This window comes from Gordionus sp. m RMFG-2023, chromosome 4, assembly GCF_954871325.1.
Source record: "Gordionus sp. m RMFG-2023 chromosome 4, tfGorSpeb1-WG-v2, whole genome shotgun sequence".
Taxonomy (NCBI): domain Eukaryota; kingdom Metazoa; phylum Nematomorpha; class Gordioida; order Chordodea; family Parachordodidae; genus Gordionus; species Gordionus sp. m RMFG-2023.
In genome coordinates, this window is record NC_088778.1 from 29314722 (window position 1) to 29321642 (window position 6921).

General features: G+C 26.8%; 1 non-coding gene across 1 annotated transcript; it reads right to left on the bottom strand.

Moving 5' to 3' along the window:
- Nucleotides 1-4591: 4591 nt before the first annotated feature.
- On the bottom strand, nucleotides 4592-4710 carry LOC135929204 (5S ribosomal RNA). Its single transcript, XR_010572518.1, has one exon. It is a non-coding gene; the product is annotated as a 5S ribosomal RNA (ribosomal RNA).
- Nucleotides 4711-6921: the final 2211 nt, after the last annotated feature.

Consider the following 6921-nt stretch of genomic DNA (forward strand, 5'->3'; position numbering starts at 1 on the left):
AAATCCAAGAGATGAGGTACAAAAGCGGCCAAAGCTATAGCATACGATGACATATATGAATAACGACATACCAAAGAAGGGCAAAATAAAATATACAGATTAGCCAAACAGCGAGAAAAGAATTCTAGGGATATAAACGGAGCTTCAAAAGTAATCAAGAATAAAAATGGGAAATTGATAATAAAGGAAAAAGAAATAATGAATAGATGGAAAGAATATTCAGGAGCTTCTCAACTTTAATCCCCACATACTACATCTAGATGAACACTCTCAAAATCTTGTACAACCAATAACAGAACACATGCCTCAAGCATATGAAAAACAACAAAGCTAGGGGTTCAGATGATATTCCAATAGAAAGCTTAAAATCACTAGGAGATGATGGAATACATCTCCTCACAAATCTGTACAATAAAATACTAAGAAAAAAAGAGATCCCTCAAAAATGGAGGCAGAGCTATTTAGTTCCTATCTTCAAAAATAAAGGAGATCCACACAATTTTCAAAATTACAGGGGCATAAAACTAATGTCACACTGTCTTAAACTCTTCGAAAAAATAATGTAAAAAAGGTTAAGAGACATAAAAGAAATAGGAGAGACTCAGTTTGGCTTTAAGCCTGGAAGATCAACAACTGATGCAATCCACCCAATTAGGCAAATGAGTGAAAAATACAGGGAAATGAACAAAAAGCTACACATGGTCTTTCTCGATCTAGAAAAGGCCTTGGATAGAATTCCAAGAAAGCTTATCTGGTGGGGCCAACGCCAGACTGAAAAATATATAAGAACAATACGGAATATGTATATGGGCCATATAACAATGGTCCGTAGCACAACAGGTACTTCAGCAGGCTTCACAATATCTTAGGTAGTTCATCAAGAGTCGGCTCTCAGCCCACTTTTCTTCATTACAGTAATAGATGTATTATCACAGTCTATACCTCAAACTGTCCTGTGGAATATGATATTTGCAGATGATATTGTGATACTTGCCGAATCCAAAGATGAAATGAAAGAAAGATTAGTGGGTTGGATAAATATCCTAGAAAAGCACGGACTAAAAGTAAATAGAGAAAAGACGGAGTTTATGGTGATAAGAGGAGATGAAACAGTATGGCAGATATCGGCAATTGAAAGCTGCAAATATTTGGGCTCCACAGAGATAAAGATTAAAATTAATCAAGGGAGGTTAAAGTGGAGATCTTTATCTGGAGTGCTTTTTGACAAAAGAATCCCACACAAATTGAAGGGAAAAACAGTTTCATAGTACAACCAACTATTCTATATAGTTCGGAAACATGGCCAAACAAATAATCAGACGAGAGAAGTCTTCAAACTATGGAGATGAGAATGCTGTAGATGATTGCTGGGGTATCAAGAAAGGATAAAGTGCGAAGTACAAGAATACTAGGAAGTTTAAAGCAGTGCCCATTAAGACTAAGATAATGGTAAACAGAGGCCTATGAACTACACATGAAATAAGGTTGAGAGTTTGGAAGTGATGGGTAAACGTAAAAAGGAAGGCCAAAACTTCAATGGGGCCATAAAGTTAGAGCCAATATGAAGAAGTATAAATTAGATAAACGAGATAGTATGAATAACATAAAGTGGAGAGAAATATTGAAGGAGCTTACCACCAGAAAATGTAAAGCTAAAGAGAAAAAAAACAGTAAAATAAATATATTATTTCCCACCAAGTCTATCAAATCATACTTTACATTATAATGGAAGTGGAGGTGTTAGCATCATTTAGGTAATTAATTCATTGCAATTATATATATTTAAATGGAATGGAAAATTCCTGATTTAAAGTTTATAAAAAAAATAAAATTTAGATATGCAACTCAATGTGATGATCAAGAAGCAGCATGGAAGTTACACAATAAGCTATGAATTCTGTGTAGCGAAATCAATAAAGATTTACAAACAATACTAAATGCACATAAGAAGAACGGTTATTATAAATTAAAATACCATTCCGAAATAAAGTCAATGAAATGAACACATAAAATGCCTTGAAAAAGTTATTGAAGAGTACTATAATTATGAATCAACCTTAGTTCAATTATACAAATTCAAATGTCATTTTGTGTATATTAAAATTTCCTTTTACTGCAATAAAATTTCTTTTTTTTGAATATTGAAAATTCTATGTTCCTTTTTTGGGAATTTTGGATATTTCTGCATTGTATTGTTTTATTTTAGTAATGATTTTTTATCTTTATATTAGCCCTTTTCATTTTTATTTTCTTATACAATATATAAATTTTATTTTTTATAATATAATTTTTAACAAAAAAATATTTTTTAACTTAATTTTTATTTTTAAATTATATTATGAATAAAGAATATGTATCTAAAAAAAATAAAAAATAATTTTTAAGTTAAAAGAAAATGATTCAGATAATAATAAATTCAAATTTTCAATGTGGAAAAAATTTTAAATCATTTTCGATAAAAATGACAAAAGGTTAGATTGGATTTGGTGCAATGATTGCGAATCCATCTATAAATATAATAATAAAAGTGGCGCATCCTTCTTCCTTCGGCATCAACATCTAAAAAATTATAAAGATTTGATGGATAATATAAAAAAAATAACCGGTTATTTCAAAAAAAGACAATTCTCAATAAAACCATAAAATCAGGTAAAATCCCGATTTTGTAGAATATTGTAATTGAGACACTAGATATTTTAATTTTTATTAAATTATTCTTTAATCTTTTTTAAACCATTTCAAGGACCTGGATTTGTTATTATTTTACAAAGATTTGTCGACGATGTCGAATAAATTATTTCATGCCCCTCAACAGTTAGTAAGGCATGTAGTCAAATTTACTGAGGATTTTAAGGAAATATTATTTCCTAAAATTGGATAAATGATAAAAAAAAATTCCATATGCTCATGTACTACTGTTATGTGGTGTGAGGATTAACTAAAACCGATCACATAGTCTATCAATCCATTTTATACAAAATTGGGAAATTAGAAAAACAATTTCTTTTTATTTCATAATTTCAAGAGGAAAGAATGGCATGGGATAAAGAATTATTTTAAAATTAAAACTTGGTGTTCCCCAAGAATATTTTTCCAAACTCATCCATGTAACGGACTAAGAAACAAATATTTAAAAAAGCGCTGGAAGAATAAATTTTATAAAATTTATCTATTAGGTAGATTACACCTAAATAAAAAACATTCATATTTAGATAATTATATTTTCTGTTTATTTTTCAAATATTAGATTTAAAAGACCAAACTGTTCATCATATATGTTGAACACAAAACTTCGCAATACATTACAGACCACTTTTATTTTAATTCTCAAGAGATAACAATATTTTGGCGGCTGCAAAATTGTTGACCATTAATTTCAAAACAAAGTGGCATTGACGATACAACAAAATTTTAATATAAAATGTTACAAAGCACTTATATAAATGTATGATGGGATTTTTTTTGTTTTTTCAATCTCGTATAACTGAAAAAAAATGGGATCCAGGAAAATAAGGTTATAAAAACACTGATTGATTATTTGGAGCCATATAAAGAAGCAACTAATGCTCTTGGGAGCAACTGCCTGTTTATTCCGTACAGAACGTTCTTATATGGTATGAGATTAATATTTTGGGAATTATGCACATTTCTTCTTTATTAAAAAAAATAGTCACCTTCTACATGAACATAATCAAATAAATATGGAGATATAATAGAGTGAAAAACAAATTGTGAAATATATTTAATGAAGAAAAGAGCTAAAAAAAATTATAATTGAAAATTTTGAAATCCATATGCTGCATAAAATTTCATTTTAATACCAAGAAGTAAAAAAAATACATATTGAAAACATGTTGGATTTGATTAGCTTAGAAGAATATAACATCGACGTGGATGAAAATCTGATTTTACCCGTTTCCCCAAAAGCAAAGAGAATCCAATTAAAGGATATTAATGAATTATAAAATTCGCTTAGCTACTTATTAAATACAATGTTTGAAATAAATAGTATCCGCGTCAAAATAAAACAACAAAAGAAGGGAGGATGAGGTTGTTTGTTACAGAGGAGAGTACCATACCTAATGACGTAACAAAATATTTGAATCTTAAAAGTAACCACTAACCAGTTTTGATATATATAATTTAGCAAATTTTAAGCTACTTTTTTGAATTTTTTATTATTGGTTTCACTTTTATTTAGAGATCTCACTTGAAGAAGAGGATATACTTAAAACGGATATCCTACTTTGGTGGAAACGACAAAAAAATGAACCCTCAAGATTAGCAAAAAATTTTTTTGGCAATTCCTGAAACTAGTGCTTCTTACTAGGATGTAGCATTGCTGGAAGGTTTTTAGAACACATATCAAGCATAAGTTTAAGGATGTGCTTGAAACACAAAGCCGAGATACAATTAGTAATTACGAAATTTTTAAATATAATAATGGTTCTTTTTCGTGATTATACTTGTTACATAATTAATTTATAATTTTCATTTAGGTTTTTTAGTCATTTATAAATAATTTCAATAAAAAGATATGATTTAAAATTAAATGCAACAATAAACCAATGTGAGAATAAAAAATTAAAAAAGATTACGACACCTGGGATTCCCAGGCGGTCACCCATCCAAGTACTAACTAGGCTCAACGTTGCTTAACTTCGGCGTTCGAAAGGGAACCGGTGCTTTCAACGTGATATGGTCGTAATCGTAAATTATTCTTTTAAAATGCTTATTTATCCAGACCATATTATTTTAAAGAAGAATTACGATATATTTTATTTTTATTTCAGTTCTAAAAAAAATTTATATTCAGTTATATAAAATTTATTTGCTTAATTAATATCGTTATATAATAAATGTATTAAACATTTTACATATATTTTGTTTTAATTTCATCATAAATTTATCCTATCTCTTGCTAATAATTAAATATAAAAATATCATTTCTATTATGATATATATATTTTAGTTTTTTGCCTCATGGCATGATTTAAAACATTTTAGTTTTATTTATATTATATCGCGTTAATTTACATTTGTACTATTTTTAAAAAAATATTATTTACGCCATCTAGCATATATAAAAATGTTATACTTAAATTAAATATAAAAATATCAAGTGATATCATAAAACAATTAGAAATTTCTAAACGATATCTTTCTTTTATTCTTAACATGTCATATATTTTATGAAAGTGTTTAATTGAAAAATGTATAAAATAATATTTTTATAACTAATTATCTCGAACTAAAACTATGATTTCATATTAAAATTTATTCTATAAGTGCTTAATATATAAATGCTTATTAGTTCAATTTCATCTTCACTACTATTAATGTTAATCTAAAATTAATTTTTAAAATTTAGTATAATAAAAAAAAATTATTAACTAATTCTATTGTAAGTAAAAATGACAGATTTCCTTGATATGGGGTGTAATATCAAAATTTGGTAATTTACTGAATCACGGGGAATTTTTAATATTTTTTATAAAAAATAATGAATATAAGATCGTCTGGATATCGGTGGAAATTTTTTGATGTAATAATTCAAAGTTTCATTACTAAAATGTTTTACTAATCGCATACTTTTTTAGTTCAATTGGCGTAATTATAGATATTTTTTTAATTTAAAAAATAATAAATGATTGTCTGCATTTTGGGTGGAAATTTCGCAATATAAATTCAAAGTTTATTTATTCAAAAGTTTTAAGAATTTCATATTTTTTTTCTTAGATTTGAGATTTTACCTCTTTATTGGGATCACATAAATTTTACCGAGATCATAATTTCATATACAAGAACCATGTCTTTTTAGAAAAGATCATGATTTTCTTCTTATAAATCACACGTGTTGCAATAATAGCATGAAAATAGAGAAAATGCAACATCTTATAGAGTAGGATGCTCGAGTATTTGATTTAATAGTAAATTGTAAGAATTATAAAAATTCTCACAAATAAAATACTCCGTTTTTTTTGAATTCTTAAATATACTGTTTTTTTTACAGGGGAGACCAGGGCTAGTTGGTGCAATTTTTGTCAAAATCATCATAGCTCTGAAAATAATGATCGTATAAGATCTTATAAAATATCAATAGAAATAGATACCTTAAACATCTATCTATAAATATATGCTGTTATATTTTTTAAATATTTGATAATTTTTTCTCTAAAAAAGTTTTAGTAAAATGATTTTTTGAACCTAGTGGCCCCAAACCTGTGGTTAGTCAATTCAAGTGGTTTATTAGGCTTCTTATGCTTCTGATTTTAATATATAACTATGATGCTATTTGAAAACAAATCTCTCTCATTTTTATAACCAGGTTATGATACAGAAGGGATGGAGAAGGGGGGGGTACTAGAATATGGTATGAAAAATTTTATTTACATAATTCACTATGCCAACGAGTTAATATAACTGTCTAATATTTTTAAAGATTTCCAAATTTTATAATCCATTTATACAAATTAGATAGCACAAGATAAATACTTAAATGAAAAATATGACTAATTTTTTAATATTTTTCTAATTTTGACAAATTGTTGGAAATAAATATATCAAAATTTTAGTGTTAATGAATTATAGTTATATAATAGAAATATTTATATTAGGTCATTGGATGGTATTTGTAAATTAAATTACATTTTAATTTGTTCATACATTTATAAGATCTTATTTGAATAATATATAATATATCTAGACTGACAATTCATTAAAATTGTACATCAATGTAAATCAGCTGGGGATGTCATCTTGGTTACAGTAGTAATTATTAATATTGTCATTGTTTGGTACAAAACTTTTTGATTTCTTTCTTACTTTATTATTCAATTTAGTAACCTCGTGTTGCGACGATAATACTTACTTTTATTTTTCTTTTTAAATATTTTGCCTAAAATTTATATTAAAAGTTAA